The sequence below is a fragment of the Triturus cristatus genome, chromosome 6 (assembly GCF_964204655.1).
Source record: "Triturus cristatus chromosome 6, aTriCri1.1, whole genome shotgun sequence".
NCBI lineage: Eukaryota > Metazoa > Chordata > Amphibia > Caudata > Salamandridae > Triturus > Triturus cristatus.
This window is the reverse complement of record NC_140589.1, coordinates 730137901-730158245: the sequence shown is the minus strand read 5'-3', so window position 1 is coordinate 730158245 and position 20345 is coordinate 730137901. Positions and strand designations below refer to the sequence as shown.

The following is a 20345-nucleotide window of genomic DNA, read 5'->3' as shown; positions in this document are numbered from 1 at the left end:
CTAAATTCCTTTCCAAGCACCAACCACACCACTTTCTCCATACTTCTGTATATCTTTTCCTGGTACCTGGTGCACATGGTGTATCCAATAGGTTCTTAGTCTCTCCTGAAAGACCGGAGTATATATCAGATCTCCTGAAATCCTCCAGACAAGAAGGTTTAAGTTTCCTTCTAGCACTTAATGATGTTCCTCTCATTTCTAACCTTTCTAAAAGGCCTGGAGTCCCTAGTATCATTCAGGGAACTTCCACAGCTAGTTCCATTACTCCGGGGAACCACACTTGCATGCTCCATGTTAGAACTGGGGGTCTCTAGTTGGCAGAGGTAGGTACCTCTGACCAAATAAGGACCCTTGCTTCTAGGTCAGGGAAAGGGGATTACACTACTGGATAACCCCTGCTCACCCGCTTGGTAGCTTTGCACGAGGAGACAGGCTTATCTCAGAGGCAGTGTGTTAAGCATTTGTGAACACATACAGTAACACAGTGAAAACACTCACGATGGACACCACACAGGTTTTATAAAAATAAGTATTCTTTATATAGACGTAACACAAGACCACAAACGACAAAAATCCACAATACTGTACTCAAAATAGACTTAAAGATGGTATAAGTCACTTAGTTCAAGTTGATGATAAATGCGACAAAGTTCTCGCAAAAGTACCTGGTTGCGTAATGCAAAACAAACAAAAGGTCGCAGGGATGGAGATGCGTTGGTTCCTTACTTCGGGGGAGACGATGCGTCTCGCCTCAATGCTTGCGCAGAGTAGGGGATGCGTCTTGGTCCTTACTGGAGAGGAGGTGATGCGTTGATTCTCGTACTGCGTTCCAGTTACGATGCGACAAATTGGCGCCTCAATGCGATGCAACAATCCGGTGCGATGCGATAAGATGGCGCCCTTGATGCGACGATATGAAGACGATGCGTGCACGCCCGGCAGCCGTGCGGCGAACTCTGTAACTTTGGACCCGCGACAGGCCCTGCGACATGCTTCTCCGGTGATGCGACGGCGACCTCTGCGGCAGTAACACGCCTCTCCAGTGATGTGTTCGGTAACAGCTTTGACGAAGGCACGCTTCTCTGGTGATGCGGCGGCGACCTCTGTGGCCGCGACACGCTTCTCCTGCAATGCGACAGCAACAGCTGCGACACACTTCTTCTCGTTGAGTCGCGCTTCCAGCTCCCAGTGACACGCAGGGTTCTGCAGGCTGAATTCCCAGCAAGGAAATTCAGAGGAGAGCTGGTGGTGAAATCTTTTGTCCTTGAGACTTCAGCAGGAGGCAAGCACAAGTTCAAGCCCTTGGAGTAATATTCTGCAAGATGATGAAAGTTCTTTGAAAGTTCCTTCTCCTCTCCTTGGCACTGAAGACACCACTGTAGGCCAACCCAGCAACACAGCACACTTGCAGGGGGGCAGTCCAACTCCTGCAGCTTCCTTGGTTCTTCTCCTTGGCAGAGGTTTGTCTTGTTGTTCCAGAAGTGATCTAAAATCTTGGGATCTGGGTCCCCATATTTTTACTACTAAATCCTTTGTCCTCTGAGGTCAGAGGGGCCTGTACCTAGTCCAAACCAGTTATGTGCAGTCTTGGAGCACTTTGTTTACAGGACTCCTTCTTTCGGCAGGTTGGGCCAGGGACATCAGACGCACCACAGGAGGTGGAGCCAGCATTCTGGAAGGCAGGCACAACCCTATTCAGACCCAGGTGCTACTCCTCCCACCACTCTACATGCAGATAGGTCTATTCAGCCCTGTGCTGACTCACCGTGTCTCCTGGAATCTAACTCTAGAATCAACTTAAACATCTTGGATACACAGGCATGATAGTCCCCACAACACACACACATACGAACTTCACAAACACCATGGAAAGTACATTACCCAAGAAGCCAGAAGTCTGACGAGATCCCAGGCTTACCGATTACACACACTAATGACAAAGCTTTGCCCAATGATAACAGTATTCACCCCCCTCGCCAATGCAACCTGCAGAGACCGCCCTGAGACACTTTACCACCACATAGGTTTGGCTGGCAGGTTGCAAGACCCATCCACCCTCAGAACACAACAGTAGGAAAACCCCAACATACAACCCAGTAGCACATTTTCTGTACTAGGCTTGGACAGAGCAGCCTGACACCAGGCAAAAATCTGCCCTCACAGTTAGCGCACTGACAGTAAAGTTCATTGTTACAGACCTGAACCACAAACAGTGCTAACTCCACACCTGCTTGGCCACTTTCCTACAACAGCTGCATATTAAAAATACACATATTTTACACATCTTGCTGCAGTACTTTTCTATATATGCTTAATTGCTTTCAAATACAAATGCATTTATCTTTTAAATGCTCTAGAGTTATACCGATGCCAACGATTAATATAGCTCAAACTTGTCACACCAGTGTAAATAAAATTACATTTCTCTTTTATTGGCACATGTTGTGCAAGTATGTACCCTATCACACTTTGTGGTGAAGCTCTCTTCTACTCTTTGGGATCTAGCCGTGCAATATAAAAAACCTCTAAAATAAACATCCCCCTTTAGGAGTTCCTGATGTATACGGTCCCCAACACCCTGGCCTCTGGTACAGATTTGTGCGTGAAACAACCACCCCCCGTTCAAAGGAAGGGCATGTACAACAGAAGGTTTGCCTTTGCCAGCACCAAGCATAATGATGACAGTCAGCCCAGAACAGAAGATGAGCAGCATGTGGGCTGGTAGCTGCTGCAAGATGTAGTAAGCACATCATGATGCCATTAACACAAGAACCACTCTAGGATAGCAGCAGAAGATTACCAGTCCTCTAAGAGGAGGCTGTGGTATGTCAGAGCTCTTTTGGGGAAACAGGCTTGTAAAGTAAGGATTACCCACTGCTGGGATGGTTGTGCATGGACATTTATATGATGTGCACTCAGCAATTGCATGATGGAACTTTTCAGTAGTTGTGGAAAGCATAACATGCATTGTGGTCCTGGCTGAAATAAGAGACAGGGTTAGATGCAATGCCTGGATGCATGTCTGATGAACAAAACAGGTGACCTGCTGGAATTTATGACTTATAATTGAGTACTCTGAACTGCCTGCTGCAACATCCCTTAATAAATCAACGACGAACAGCATGTAGATACCGCATTTCAATGAAGGTGATTCTTGGATATTGCAGTCATGCCAAACCACAATATCTAGAGAGCCCTCTCGTTCAGATCAGAGGTCCATTTCTACATGGACCTGATCTTCTTCGTGCACACACACCTAAGGGAGCAGTTGTGGTATTAAGTGCTTGTCTCTGCCTCTGATGGGCGAATCACTTTGGCTTTGAGCACATGCAAAGGTTTAAAAAACAGTTATTAAGCAGGAACTGTGAAATCTCTACCAAGAAAAAAGTGAATGATATTGAAAGCTCTGCTTTAAAATTGTGAGACCTTTGAAGAAGAAAGCATGTATTGTGAAGTACAGCCTGTACTGAAAACTGAGCTACATGAGCCAGTGTGAGATTGAACAGTAAGCAGCCTGTACAAATCTTCTTACAGAAAGTCGATTGCAGTGACAGTATGAAAACAAATGGCTATGAAATTCCTTGTAAAATTTAAAAGCGATTCATGTGAGACTAAAGCTGAATACCAAGGTGCATGCCTCTAGATATCAGGGAACAACTGAGAAGTCTTTCATTGCTTATTTGAAATTCATGCATTATATTTTGCAAGCCACGAGTGATCACCCTTTTTATGAAACACAGTTTCCTATTGTGAACAAATCTAAAGGACATTTGATTTGGCATGGAGGCTGCTCATGGCCCGGCGAGACGTTCGCTTTAGGTATTAGCAATTAGTACGGAATGGAGCCAACTTAAATAACCATTCAATCAGCGCTATGGAAGATATGGCTATGAGGTGGAGCTGAGAGGAGCGGACGCCTGGCTTCCTAAAAAGCATACAGCAGCAAGCCCCTGACTATGACCTTCCATAAAAGAGACAAGAACCAAGCCGCCCATCTAAACCTTCCTATAAACAATGCAAACAGTATGCTCTTAGACTATACCCTCCTGTAAACCACAAAAGCACCAAGCTGCCCTACTGCACCCTCATGTAAAACCATACAAGCATAAGTAGCTCGATTATACCCTCCTATAGACAACACAAGCAGTAAGCTGCCCAACCATACTCCCCTATAAACTGTACTAGTAGCAAGACGCCTGCCTACACCCATCTATTAACCACATAGGCAGTTATGCCACCAAACTACACTATCCAATGAGCCACACAAGCAGTAAGCTGTCTGATTACACCCTCCTTTAAACCACACAAGCAGAAAATCAAAAAATCAATAAAAGACATTTTTAAAAAGGAAAGAAGGACCAAACGGTAGTGGCTCTTCAACACCTACAAACAGGTACACCCTGGCAAAGCAGAAACCTTGTTATCTAAGCAGAATGGTCAATGAATAATGTGTAAACTTGAAAGAAGCTATGAGGCACAGTGTCAACTCTGAATAGGTTTCTTTTAAATGTGTCTCCTTGTGGTAACTCACCCAAAAAGGTTAAAACAAAACGAATGCCATATGGTAAATGTGACCAAATTCTGGTTGTAAGAACATGGGTTTTTGATTGAGGGGGTAAAAACCCTACTCAGGCGACAACCACAATCCTCGTCAGGTTGAAACACAAATGTCCCTAACTTAACTTGTGCTTAACCCTCCAGTAGCTTGGCACAAAAGTATTCAGGCTTAACTCAGAGGCACTTTGCTATGTATTTATGCAGCACACAATCAGTAACAAAGTGAAAACACACCACAAAAAAAATCCCACCCCAATTTAGAAAAATAGGGTACATTTTAATAAATAAAATGACACAAAAGCAAATTAAATCCAATCATTAGAACGAGAGTTACGATTTTTTTAAAGCATTCCTACTGAAATCTAACACTTAAAAGATCAAAACACCAAAAACGGGTATCTGGTATCTTAAGGTCGGCCGCGATGGAGTGTGGTTCAGATACACAAGTTGGATTGGGCCTGGTCTCGGCTTACCTTCGGACTTAAATCAAATTTTAAAGAAAAGTTCGGGAAAAGATAGTTTACAGGGGCACAGCAGCAGGCTGTGTCCGAGCCGCTGGATAAAGTTTCAGTGAAATTATTGATGATGGCGGGAATAAGCTCCACACAGGAAAAGCTGAATTTACATACTGATAAGGTCCTCGATGGGGAGCTTGTCGAAGGAGAATGAAGATTTTTACCTTCAGACTTCGACAGCTTTTTGGATGTTGAAAACCTCCAGGGGGTCGAAGCTGCAAGCTGCCAGCAAAGAGGGCTACTATCGCTGGGGGTCCAGCAAAACAAGATTTACTGCTGAGGAGAAGAACATAGTGGGAGCTACCGCAAAGTCAGGCTGACCATGGATCGTACCTTGGGGGTATTGCATGGCAGGTAGGTTTCAGTTTTCTAAAGGCTCTTCTGGCACTTTTTGATGAACATTTTTCCAAGTCCCAAGTTTTAAGGCTAGGCAGTTGCTGCACCTCTAACACCACTTCCAAGGCTCCAGGACCTTGAGGCACCACTTGGGGGGTTTGGCCTCACTCCAGCAGAGGCTGGGTGAAGAGTTCAAAGTCTCTTGAGCTTTGAATGTCGCTGTAGCTCACACAGGTGGCTAGTCAAATAGCCCATGTAGTTACTCTGGAAAACCTTATTCAAGGAGATGATCATCTCTACTTCAAGCAGCAAGGCAGGCCTCAGGCAGCAGGTCGGTCCTTTTGGGAGCATGGAAGGTCTCAAGGAGCAGGCAGTCATCTGGTAGCAGCACGGCAGTCCTCTGGAGAATAAGGCAGGCCTCAAGCAGCAGGGTAGTTCGCTGGAGTATACGGCAGTCCTTCTGAAGTCTTCCACAGGTCCAGGAGTGTACTGAAGAGATGTTCTGAGGGTCCAATATGTATACCTGGTGCCAGCCTTTGAAGTGGGGGGATTCTCTATGCTACCCCACATCTTGTTCTGGAACATTCTGCTCTATGTTCTAGTAATATATATAACAGACCATTAACTCAGCAATCTAACTCTTGAATCAACTTAAACATCTTGGATACGCAGGCATGATAGTCCCCCCTCACACACACAAGTACTTCACAAACACCTAGGAAGCACATTACCCAAGCAGCCAGATGTCCGACAAGATCCCAGGCTGACCAATTACACACACTAATGACAAAGCTTTGCCCAATGATCACAGGATCCACCCCCCTCTCCTACACAACAGTAGGAAAAGCCCAACATCCAGCCTAGTAGCACATTCTCTGTACTAGGAGGCTTGGACTGTGCAGCCTGGCACTAGGTAAAAATCTGCCCTCACAGTGAGCTTGCCTGGAATAAAGTGTATGGTTACAGACCTGGACCACAAGCAGCGCTAACTCCACACCCGCTTGGCCACTTTCCAACACCAGCTGCATATTAAAAATACACATATTTTACATATCTTGCTGCAGTACTGCTCTTTTCTATATATGCTTAATCGCTTCCAACCACAAATGTATATATCTTTTAAATGTTCTAGGGTTAAACTGATGCCAACGATTAATATAGCTCACACTTGCCACACCAGTGTAAATAATATTACATTTCTCTTGTATTTGCAGATGTTGTGCAAGTTTGTATCCTATTACCCTTTGTTTGGGTTCGATCAGCTCTATAATATATAAAAAAACCTCAAAAATAAACATCCACCTTTAGGCATTCCTGATGTATCCGGCCCCTAACACCCTGGCCTCTGTTATAGATTTGTGCGTGGAACAACCACACCCCGTTTAAAGGAAGGGCATGTACAACAGAAGGTTTGCCTTTGCCAGCATCAATCATAATGATGATAATCAACCTAGGACAGAAGATGAGCAGCATGTGGGCTGGTGGGTGCTGCAAGATGTAGTAAGTACATCATGATGCCATTAACCCAAGAAACACTCTAGGATAGCAGCATAAGATTGTCAGTCCACTCAGAGGGGGTGTGGTATGTCAGAGCTCTTTTGGGGAAACAGGCTGGTAATGTAAGGATTACCCAGTGCTGGGATGGTTGTGCATGGACATTTATATGATGTGCACCCAGCAAGTGCATGCTGAGACCTTTCAAGGAGCTGTGGAAAGTGCAGCATGCATTGTGGTCCTGGCTGAAATAAGAGACAGGGTTAGATGCAATGCCTGTGATGCATGTCTGAAGAACTAAACAGGTGACCTGCTGGAATGTATGACTTATTATTGAGTACTACGAACTGCCTGCTGCAACATCCTTTAATAAATCAACCATGAACAGTATCTAGATACAGCATTTCAATGACGGTGCTTCTTGGATATTGCAGTCATGCCTAACCACAATATCTAGATAGCCCTCTCGTTCAGATCAGAGGTCCATTTCTACATGCACATGATCTTCTTCGTGCACACAAACTTAGGGGAGCAAAAAAGGTTTAAAAACAGTTATTGAGCAGGAGCGGTGAAATCTCTACCAAGAAAAAAGTGAATGATATTAAAAGCTCTGCTTTAAAATTGTGAGACCTTTGAAGAAGAAAGCATGCATTGTGAAGTACTGTCTGTACTGAAAATGGAGCTGCATGAGCCAGTGTGAGATTGAAAAGCAGCCTGTACATTCGATTGCAGTCACAATACAAAAACAAATGGCTAAGAAATTCCTTGTAAAATTGAAAAGCGATTCATGTGGGACTAAAGCTGAATACCAAAGTGCGTGCCTCTAGATATCAGCGAACAACTGAGAAGTCTTTCATTGCTTATTGGAAATTCATGCATTATATATTGCCAGCCACGAGTGATCACCCTTCTTATTAAACACAGCTTTCTATTGTGAACAAACCTAAAGGACATTTGAATTGGCATGGAGGCTGCTCATGGCCCCACAAGATATTTGCTTTAGGTATAGTCAATGCAATTAGCACGGAAGGGAACAACTTCAATAACCATTCAATCATCACTATGGAAGAGAAGGCTATGATGTGGAGCTGTGAGGAGCAGACACCTGGCTTCCTAAAAACCATACAGCAGCAATCCCCTGACTATTACTTTCTATAAACGGCACAAGAATCAAGCTGCCCAATTAAATCTTCCTATAAACCACTCAAACAGTAGGCCGCCAGACTATACCCGCCTGTAAACCACAAAAGCAGCAAGCTGCCCTACTGCAGCCTCATGTGAAACCATACAAGCATATGTAGCTCAATTATACCCTCCCATAGACAGTACAAGTTGTAAGCTGCCCAACTATACTCTCCTATAAACTGTACAAGTAGCAAGATGCCTGCCTAGACCCATCTATTAACCACACAGGCTGTTATGCCACCAAACTACACTATTCTATGAGCCACATAAGCAGTAAGTTTCAAATTACACCCTCCTATAAACTACGCAAGCAGAACAAGAAAAGCAAAAGATAAATATTAAGGAATCATCTAAACCTCCTGGACACCTGAAATGAATTGTTGCTTGCTTGTGCCCAGTGGCAGTGCCAGCTGTGGTTAAAGTAGCACGCTTGAGCTTAAAAGTATGAGTTGATCATGTTTACCAGCTGTACCCTCTCCATGCACTATTCCCTACCTTGCAGTAAGATTCTCTACCTCTTACTGTGATAATACCCTGTTGCCTACACACAAAGTCTAGTAAAGTGAAGAGACTGCAAATGTCATTTTTGCTAATGCTTGAGTTGTAGGTATCCATAAAAGGTATTTGCCGATGCACATTTGGAGATTTGGTCACAATGGATCATATATCAAAAAGGATCTTAAGCTTGAATCTGATCTGAATAGTCAGAAGCAAAGTAAAAACACAAGTGCATCTTCTGTATATCCTTGCACACCGGGGAAACAGCCATTACAACGCAGCTGTTTCCCCGCATAACCTTAACCACGCATGCGTTACCACACATGCATCACCGTAGCCGTTACCATGCATACCTTTGCAACGAATTAAGTTGTAAAGGTATGTGTGGTAAAGGTATGTGTGTGGTTAGGGTGGTGGAGGCTATCGACGTCGTTAGAGGAAACGGACCCTTCCGCTTCCTCTGTACGACGTGTGTCGCGCCTCAGAAGAGCTGGAGAGGTGACGCCGCAGAGAGGTAAGGGGGATTTTAAATTAATTAATCATTTTTTTCCAGCTGGGAGGGTGTGGGAGGACCGCAGGGGACCAGTTTTAGGACTTGGGGCACGGGGACGGGGGAAACCGTACCCATGAATATGGCCTGAACATGCATGCTTTTGCAACAAAATTTGTTGTAAAGGTATGCGTGGTAAAGGCATATTTGTGGGAAAGTTGATGCATGGTAATGACATTCGCTTTGTAATGCATGCGTGATAAAGGCATGCGTTGCAACTGAATGTGTTCTAACGTCAACAACCTGCACAAAGCCTCTCAGGGAAATAGTGGCATAGCTCAATTTCATTCACGGTTTTAACTACTTAACATGGGTAAAACTCAAATGTGTGTGTCAAATTCCTATATTGTGGGCTTCAATAGAAAGCATCAGAGTGGTGTAGAGCAGCATTTCTTAACCTGTGGTCTGGGGCCCCTGGGAGTCCACTACGCCTACCCAGGGGTCCACAACTGCTTAGACAATTAATTAATTTTAACAGATTAATAAAGTTAATATAAAGAAAGAAGCAACATTTAAAATGTAAAACGTTCTGTAAATGTGAAAGGACTTGCAATTGGAGACAAAAAATGTAATTAGTGCCCACAGATTGATTCGTGGGAACAGTGCAAATGCATCAAACAGACTATAGCACCGACAATGGGTGGCCTCAGTTGAATTTAGAAAAGCCCCAACCTTCCCATTAAAATGAACATTTTAATTGACTATATTTGTTTCTGAGTTAAATAAAATATTTAATCATTTGTGTATTTTTTTGATGAATGCTTGTTAAAGTATTTTATGTATTGTTCTGAGGTTCAAATCATCGAACTTGTTATTAAGCCGTGGTCCTCGGCTTCCAGTTGTGACTCAGCGGGGGCCCTGGATTCCAGTAATGATTAAGTGGGGTTCCACAGAAGTCACAAGGTTAAGAACCACTAGTTTAGAGGGAATCAGGAAAAACATGAATCAAGATCATGCACAATAGATCAGGGTTAGAAGGATTCGAAATGAGATCTGGGTAAAGGAGGGGAAGTACCCCTATCTTGCACGGAGATCCCTTCTGTATTTCTAAAACAAAGAATTCTCCGAACAATACCACAATGTCTCTTTTATCTTTTCAATGATCCCGCGGTACTGTATATCGGATGCATGTTGGACATATGGTGACAAATGACAAAAAGCTTCAAGGACATATAGCGGCAAACAAAATGACGTGTTGAAGAAAAATGGTCATGGAGTGAGGGATTGACTTGTTTAGCAAAGAATGGTCTACAGCATGTGCACACTACAGCATCTAAGGGTGACAGCTTTACACTGCCACAATTTAACTTCCTGCATCATAGATATGATTCCACATAGTATGCACAGTATAGACGAAACACAACCCGTGAACACATCCACACACATGACACTGGACTACCCAGGGACACATCTTCAGTGGGAGCAGTTTATAGGCAGGCAAGTAACACTCACTGAATGACAGGTGTCTAAAAGTATATAAACCTGCTTTCTAGATATCTCACTGACACCCATAGAAAGCAAATGTGAAGGCGGTGACAATTGTAGCCTCACACTGACAAAAAGGCCAGTCTCCTTGTAAAGTCCAGACTGCCCGGGTATCCAGGATAGATTAATGGACATAGATAAATTGGCCAGCGCAGAATACATGACCTTAAACTAGTGAGATGGATAAAAGAGGACCTCACAATCTGGAAGATGTTCTTATTGTTACTGCTTTATTCACAGGCCTTGTACCCTCCTAAAACTAAAGCGGAAGGTAAATGAACAAATTATTGCATATGACCAAAATGATGGGAGAACAATAGGACCGCACCAACCCCTAAATTGTAGTGGCGTACTACATCTGGCAAAACTAGACTTGGGATACTGAGATTTGCAACATGGCACCCCCCTAATTCTCACTCCGCTGCTTGTTCAGGAAACTTAAGATCTTGAGCACAGCACACTATCTTCTATAGATGACAAAATGCTCTGTTGCTACAGTCGTGCTTTGTATCTCATGGTATGTGTTTGTTCACCACATATACATAATCTATGCCTTTATTAAACATCAAAACAATATGCCAAAGTGATTTGGAAATCATGGTCCAAAATGCGATCCTGGTGATAAGCAGTCTTTGTACATTGGGCAGAAAAAAAATGTATTCATTAGAGTTGAGCAAATAATACCTGGTGAGTACAGAGTGAAAACAAAACCACTGCAAACCACAGCTCCATTGTAAACTCTGGGCATTGTGAGCTTTGGAATAAACTAAAGTCACTATACATATCTGTGACACATCATTCTGAGACCCAATAAGGAGCCAAGCGCTTATTGAAATTTTTCTTAGGCTAAGAAAGAATCCACTGTCCAACAAAGGAGTATGAGAGATTGAACGAATGGCACCCTCTTTCCAAGTCCATGTACAACAAAATAAAACTGGTTGGAGCGTAGGTGAACTTTGCTTCCCTCAGGCTTGTGTTGCTCGTTTGGAGAACATTTTTTCTACTTTGCAAGTTGGTAAATAAGTGCATCAGCTTTTAACTTGACAGCTCTCAACTATTACTCTGAATCCCTAGATTGTATTTACTTCAGACTCGAGCTCCTTGGGAGACCAATGTAATTCTTTATACCAATGTCCTAGGCTTCTCATTGTTGGTGTGCTCCCTTTTCTCTGGATTCCCAGAAAGTTTCTTGACCTCCAGATGGGCATGCATTTGTTCCCTGGTCACCCTTCTCTGTTCTTTGTAAAGTAACTGTGGTGTGCCACTTACATTCTTATCCTATTACTGTTTCTCTACCTCAGTTTGGGTGGGAGACAGGGGTCAGACTGTGGAGTTGTGTCTGTTCTCAAACTTACGAAACAAGCATTGGGAAAGCCAACAGATTTTGCCTACGAAAAAAGCTATTGGCTTTGCCAATGTCTTTAGCCATGTTATACAACAGCATGGAATACAGTAGAGAGGCGTGTAGTGGTTTGGTGTAGAGAGGCCTGAAGTGGCTTGACATAGAGTGGTGTGGAATGGCCTAGAGTGGAATGCAGTAAAGTAGAATGGTGTGGTGTGGTGTAGAGTGGCTTGGAGTGGCAGAGATTAGAATGGAGTTGCGGAGAGTACATTGGTGTAGAGTGGAGTGACGTACCGTGGGATACAGTGGAGTGGCCTAAAGTAGAGTTGAGTTGCATGGAGTAGAGTGGACTGGAGTAGAGTAGAGATGTGTAGCAGGTTGTGACGTAGAGTACATTTGCATAGAGTAGGGTTGAGAACAGTAGAGTGGAGTGGGGTAGACTAGAGTGGCGTGAAACGTCATAGAGTACAGTGGCATGGCGTAGAGTGGTGTGGAGTGGTGTACAGTGGAGTAGAGAAGAGTAGAGTAGAATGGCCTATAGTGCACTGGTGTAAAGTGTTGTAGAGTGGAGTGTCATGGAGTAGCGTGGTCTACAGTGCAGTGGTATGGAGTGCAGTGGCACAAAGTAGAATGCAATGGTGTAGGGTGCAGTGGTATAGAGTGCAGTGGCGTAGAGTGGTCCGGAGTACAGTGGTATAGAGTGCAGTGGCATAGAGTAGAGTGGTGCAGAGTAGAGTGGAGTGGCATAGAGTGAATTAGCATAGAGTGGTGCACAGTAGAGTGGTATAGAGTGTAGTGGCAAAGGGTGCAGCGGTGCAGAGTAGAGTAGAGTGGCATAGAGTACAGTAGCGTAGAGGGCAGCAGTGCAGAGTAGAGTGCAGTGGCATAGAGTGCAGTGGCATAGAGTAGAGTGGTGCAGAGTTGAGCACAGTGGTGAGAGTGCAGTGTCGTAGAGTAGTGTGGTGTAGAGTATAGAGTCGTAGAGTGCAGTGTTGTAGAGTGGTGCAGAGTAGAGTGCAGTGGCACAGAGTGCAACGGAATAGAGTAGTGCAGAGAAGAGTGCAGAGGAGCAGAGTAGAAAGGCGTATAGTGCAGTGGTGTAGAGTAGAGTGGTGCAGATTAAAGTGCAGTGGTGCAGTGTGCAGTGGCAAAGAGAGGTGCAAAGTAGAGTGCAGTGGGGTAGAATACAGTGACATAAAGTGCAGCGGTATAGAGTGCAGTGGAGTAGACTGCAGTTTCATAGAGTAGAGTGGTGAGAGTTGAGTACAGTGGCATAGAGTGCAGTCATACTGTGCAGTGGCGTAGAGTAGCGCAGAGTAAAGAACAGTGGCATAGAGTGCAAAGGCATACAGTGCAGTGGCATAAAAGTGCAGTGGCATAGAGTACAGGGTAGATGTGTGCGACAAAAGAAGCAACATGGAAGGGGGACATGTGGGACGGTATAGTAGCTACATGGACACACATGTGGAGACAGATGGAAGGCACAAGCACTCATGTGGAGTGCTTGGGTGCAAAAGAAAAAGTAGCTCAAATGGTAAGCTCTGGTTTGGGATGTATCATGTCTCACAAAGTCAGCGCATGTACTATTTTGGCGAAACTTAAAAATGGCAATTGTGGAACTGGTTAAAAAAAGTGTCTTAACACTAATTGGCTTTATTAAGATGTGCTAAAGCACATATTTAAAAAAAACAATTTTTTCATACTGTGCATACCTGTTTTATGTAAGGCTGACGTGTTTGACATCTTTGAGTTAATAGCAGTGGCTTAAGAAACATAATTGGTCCCTCCTGTAGAATGTGAAATGGGGCCACTGAACCTCCCATATCTCACTGCTATTCATTGGCATTTGGATAAATGGGGACTACCCTCAAGGACCCCCCCTGAAGGGTTGGGGGGGCCTGGGCTGCAGGGGCCGCAGGGGCTTGTGTTACGCCGCTGGTTTATATCAATTTCACCAGGACACTGGTAACTGATGGTAGTGTCTCTAGGCGCACTTTGGTTTGCCTAAAAACTCTTCCTCCCTGGAATACTTGCTGAATACATTTGTCCCTGCTGTTACTGTTCAGTAAAGAGGAGCACACAACAAGGATGCACGTCGTCTGCCTTACTATTCACTCCAGCAATGGAGCACTGGCTTGTCATGTGAGGGAGACCAACTGTGACGAAGGGGTCGTATTTCACTCTCTGCACTTGATGTACTTCAAAAGCTAAATGATCCTGCAGGAGAAGTGACTTCGGCAATTCGCTCCTTCGAAATGTCTGGTAGACCTGTCAGGCCTAAAGGTAAATTAGAGCAAATCATGCCTATTCCCACTAGGGCGAGGTATGGAACAGTCAACGAGTCCTCCCCACTTATCCAACTATGATAGGGGCCAGAAATTTCCAATTATTTCAGAGACCAAATATATCAGCTAAATATACAGCTAAATACACCATTCTGTCATGCCGTATGCTTGTAATGTCTGTAAGCACAAGTCTTTGCAACTTGTGGATCTAATTTTGGGTGGGAATAGCATGACGGTAGTACCATAGCCAGAATGCGGGGCACAGTACTCAAAAACAAGAATCTCCTATTGTTGGTGAGCAGAGCATGATAATAATGGAAAAGAAGTTTTGTTCAGAGTCAGGTGAAAAAGCATATGCACCAGAGCTACTGCTGTGGTGTTTTCCCAAATTGAAACTAGATGGGAGGTCACCAAAGGAAGGAAAATGGACAACAGCATGCATATCTAGGGTGGGCAACGTTCCCAAAGTCAGCACACGTTTCCCTTTGGAGGACCGTAGACACAAATTTACGATCCCGTCGGAAAACACATATTCTACAGTCTCCCTTTTGCCATCATGAGATGCACATGGGGCTGTGAAAACAGTGAGCCACTAGACAATAGAAGCTCACACACACTCCTAAAGATAGGACATGGGCGAAAAGTGATAACCTAACTGTAAAACACAATGTGCAAGCAAGACAATGCTGACCTTAGTAGGATAAGAGCCTTTGAGCGAGAGAGATTTAGTTAAGGAAACAGTTGAAAAGGATTGGGACTACACCTAGAGTTACAGACCTTCAGTGTCCAGAAACACAAGTTTCAAACTATTACAATTCAACTACTTACAACATACCTAACTGACCCCTGAATGCCTTAGCAGAATGTATGGTGAGGTACCTGGCAAATTCCCTAGATGTGGGGTGAAAGCAGCCAACTTTTCCTACAAGGGTAAAACCGAGGGGACACCCTTATGGAGGGAGGTAACAGTAAGTATATACTATAACAAGGAGACCTAAGCTGGTCTTGTCCGAGATCTGTCTCTTTAGTTGATGCTACAACCCAAGAAAGCACATGCAGAATATCAGGTTATTGACTTCAAAACGGTGGAAGCCAAGAGGCAAACTGCAATGGCCTGAACAGCAGCAGCAGCAGCAGCAAGTCATACTAGACACGTTTAAAATAGGCCGAAGCGCAAGTTATGATGCTTTGTTTACACTGTGATCCAACAGCTAGGAAAGAACCATTTCAGTGTGAGGACATGCTTTTTCAGGTATTAACCACAACAGACCGGCCGAGGCCTTAAAAGAGAGACTGGTTTTTACAGAGAAACATCATACATAAAAAAATACTATGGACCTATAACAGTGAAAAATGCATGAAGACATGGCCACCAATTGTGAGGTGCTTGATGGGCCACATTTAGATGGGCCAGTCAAATGGATATTATCACCTGAGTATGGCTAACAACAGAAGACATCCCAACATAATTAGGGCATCCGCTAGCGATAACGTCTAAAGTCGGCCCAGTCAACAGTCCTGATGGTGCACACATGGACCCTACTTTATAGCTGGGTTACATAAAGATGTTGAAATGGCCCCCTCTTAGAGACCTCTTCACTGACGTTCGACAGTCTCTGCTGAAAACCTGGGTCCTGATTTAGTGCTTGGTGGATAGCTTTGATTGTCTCAAATGTATTGGCTATCCCGGCCACCTTCTACAAAGTGCATTATATTCTATGACACTTGTACTGGGGCGGATGGATATCCACCATACTTGTGACGAAGTAACTCCTCTTCTGCACTCTACATCAGGCCCTTTGACTGGCATAGTTAACTATCAACCGAAGTTATAATAAAATTAGCACATGCTGTGATATCTTATAGCTCTTTTCCGTAACAATATCCTAAAAACAGGACATTGTCTATTCATTTTCAAAGGGAATCACAAGCAACCTTTCTTTGCATTGTACTTGAAGATGTGGAGAAAATCAATAAAAGACATGTTTAACAATGAGCAAAAGGATCAAAAAGGTAGCTGCTCGTCAACACCTATAAACAGGTACATCATTGCAAAGCAGAAGATTTGTTATCTAAGTAGAATGGTCAATGATGTGTAAACTTGGCAGAAGCTGTGCGGTGCAGGGTCAACTCTGAAGAAGTTACTTATAAATGTATCTCCTTGTGGTAACTCACCCAAAAAGGTTAAAACAAAATGGACCGTCATATTGCAAATGTGACCACATTCTGGTTGTGAGAAATTGGGTTTTTTACTGAGGAGGTGAAAACCCTACTCAAGCGACAGCCACAATCCTTGTCAGAGTGAACCACAAAAGTCACTAAATTGACCTGGGCTTAACACTGTGGTACCTTGGCATAAAAGCAGTCCGGCTTAACCTAGAGGCACTGTGCTAAGTATTTATGCAGCACAGAAACAGTAATAAAGTAAAAACACAACACAAGACAAAATCCACACCAATTTAGAAAAATAGGGTACATTTTAATAAATCAAATGACACTAAACAGATTGAATCCAATCAGTAGAACCGGAGTTATGAAATCTTGAAAGGTTTTGGTGAAATCTGGCACCTAAAAGATCCAAGCGCCAACCGCGGGTATCTGGTTGCGTGAGACTGAGGCAAAGTCAAAACTTAAGGTCAACCACGATGGAGTGCGGATCAGATACACAAGTTGGATTGGGTCTGGTCTTGGCTTGCCATTTTACTTAGACGAAATTTTGAAGAAAAGTTTAGGAGAAGATAGAGTTCAGTAGGGCAAGGCAGCAGGTTGTGTCAGAGGAGGTGTCATAGGGAAGCTGCTGGATGAAGTGTTGCTGAAACCATTGACGATATGGGGGGGGGGGGGGGGGGACTCCTTGAGGGAAAATCTGGATTTCCAGACCGAAGATGTCATCGTCCTCGATTTTTACCTTCGGACTTAGGCAGCTTTTTGGATGTCAAGAACATCAAGTGGGATGAAGCTGCAAACCGTAAGCGAAGAGGACTCAATGAGGCCAGATACCACTTGTGGGGGTGGGTAGGACTCACTCCAGTAGAGGCCAGGTGCAGGGTTCAAAGTCTCTTGAGCTTGTTATGTCACTAGCGCACAAAGGAGGCTAGCCAAACACCTCTTGGAGTCACTCTGGTAGTCCCCGGTTCCAGGAGAAGATCCTCTCTCCTTCAAGCAGCAAGGCAGGGGTCAAGCAGCATACCAGTCTTGTGGAGGACAAAGCAGTCTTTCACAGGTTCAAGAGTGTACCGAAGAGTTGTTCTTAGGGTCCAATATATATATACCTGGTGCCAGCCTTTGAAGTGGGGGGATTCCCTATACTACCTTCACATCTTGTTCTGAAAGGACTGTCACTTCCCCTGCCAAGGCTCCAAGAAGCTAGGGCGACAAATGACTAGTGTCAGGGTCTTTTGTGTGTGCTGAAGGCAAGCCTTAGGAAATATAAGTGTAGCAGGGAACAGCTTTGCCCCAACCATCATGACAGGATGGCCCATCCTGCCAATAACTAGTCCCCCTTTGTCTCACTGTCTGGAAGTAATACATAAAGGCCAACAGCTAAGCTAGTCAGTTATGTGACCCAGGGCACTGACAGCAGGCACCAAATTGTTAGGGCAAGAAAATGTCAACTTCCTAAGGTGCCTTTTCCAGAATGGCGACTTAAAATATGACTTTACTATTAAAGAGGATTTTAAATTACAATTCATTTGAGTTCAAACATGATAGCTCCACCTGCTCCCATCAAACGTTAGCCCTTATTAAATGCAATAAGTTTACAGTAGACACAGCCTACTTTTTAAATACAATGCACCCTGCCCTATAGGATGTTAGGACCTAACATAGGGGTGACTGATCTGCATTAAAATGGAAGGTTTAGACCTAGCTAAAGGTTTATTTTGCCAGGTCGTAATTTTAAAACAGCACCATAGGCTGCAAAGACCGATTACATCTTTTAACATGCTTTAAAGACATGTTTCAAAGGGGAATGTAAGTGGGTGGCACAATGATTGCTGCAGGCTCACTAGTTGCATTTAATTTACACGCCCTGGATACATGAAGTACCATATACTATGGATGTCTAAGTAAATTAAATATGCTAATTGGATGTAACACAATTGTACAATGTTTAGGGAGCAATCACAAGCACTTTAGCACTGGTTAGGAGTGGGAAAGTGCACAGAGTCCTAATCCCAACAAAAACGAAATTCAGAAAATAGGAGGGGTGAAGGCAAAAGGTTTGGGGGTGACTTATAGAGAGGGCCAAGTCCAACACTGGTCAAATTTTTTAGTTAAGATAATTGAAAGAACAGGGAATGCATTGGCACGTGATCTGCTCAATCTTTTTGGAAAGGTCACTGAGATTGATTTTACCAACACAAATCTGCCGTAAGTGCCTTCAATCTACAGGATGAGACTTTTTTTTAACTTTACTGTGATATCCCAAATTGTGTGTAAAAAAACAGCAGCTGAAAAGTTTATATAGTTAAACACTGTTCAGTAAGCATAGGTTTAGGAAAATATGAGCACTTATCACAGAACTGTCTTGTCTAGTCATACTAAAGGCACATTTTAACTGCCCCAAAATGCTTCTGAAAAACGGAGTCAAAAGCATTTTAAAAAACTTTGCTATGTCATTTTTCAAACATGGTTTACTTTTTTTGCCTAATGGTGTACCCAGAATAAATATTTATTGTCATGAATGTTAGGTCTTATTTAATAATACAACCTCATCGGCATAGTACTTTGCATGATAGGGGGAACAAACTTTTTCTTAAAAAACAATTGAATGGTCACTATTTAGAGGTGTTTCTTAAACACCCTAGAACTCTAAAGATAATAATATTGTCCTGAAGTTTCTATGTATGGAAATGTAACTTATCGTTAGGTTTTGGTAGAGGTTGAGGTCTGCATGGGCATTAAACGCATATTTACAACTAGCAGTAGAAGTTCAGGTTAAGATACATGTTTGTACTAGTCATGGTATCAACCAACAAATATAGACTGAAAAAAAGAATATTAAACTAAAAGTTAAATGTTACAGAGCTGGATGGAAATCTTGGACTAAAGACTCAATTCTATCAAAACTGACAAAGCCTATAACAACATAAAGGAATTGTCATGCCAGTTTCTACAAGATAGACAGTAACAGGGGTTTTACTCTGCTCTCCTAACGGCCAAAAGCTGAGGGTTCCTGGTAACCAGTGCTAAAGAAACTAATGTCCTTACAGAAAGCGGCATTATTTAAACCCCTTGGTTCAGAGGATAGATGTGAATAAGCAGTTAAGGCTTAACTCGAGGGAGAAGTGTAGGGTGAATCTAGGTAAACTACAAGACAGGCACACAAGTTACAATAAAGTGTGAATGTCCAATCAAGGTTGTATGAGAATACAACATTTTTAATAAAATATAAAAATATAAAATCATATCCACAGTTTAATCAGTTAATCAGAATAGTGGCAATTTACAAAACACAAAGCAACCCACAATACCTGATATGAAATGATAATCACAAAATGAAACAGGAAGGCTTCAATGAGTACTGTAATTTCACGAAGAAACCAGTAATTTGAAATGAAAATGGTAATCACAACACAAAATAAAGTAATGGCAACAGAGCAATAAAACCAGCTATCCTGGCTGTATCGTGTACGCAAATCTATAATGTTCACAAACTTCTAGTGTTCATAAAACTCTAAAGTTTGCACAGCTCAGAATACACCTCAAATGGTACTGTGCATGGGTACATGGAAAAGAAGGGGGCAGAATGTGTGTGTGTTGAGTTTATGGACTATGGGAGGGCATGCTGACCTCGGGTTTTCAAGATAGACACATGGCAACAAGTCCAAGAGCACACTGGGCCCAGGACAGACCATGAGGGATCTATGGATCCAGCCACCTACCAAACCCTGTGCTGGACTGCCACACTCAGCATGTCAAGAAGCATTACATTTAAATGATAAAGCTAATAAAAGTCAGTGCAGGAAAGGGTGAGTTCACAAGGCAGCCACCATTGTCTTACCTGTACAAGAAGCAAACAGTCTCTCAGTCAGCCCACCTCCAGTCAAGAGGTCAATTCTTCAGCAGCTAGACTCAGGTCTTGTGGTGCTATTTTC

At 43.3% G+C, this 20345-nt stretch overlaps 1 protein-coding gene across 2 annotated transcripts in view; it reads right to left on the bottom strand.

Moving 5' to 3' along the window:
- The window catches only part of POPDC3 (popeye domain cAMP effector 3), a 148486-nt gene that overhangs the window by 86133 nt on the left and 42008 nt on the right, over positions 1 to 20345 (bottom strand). The window lies entirely within an intron of this gene.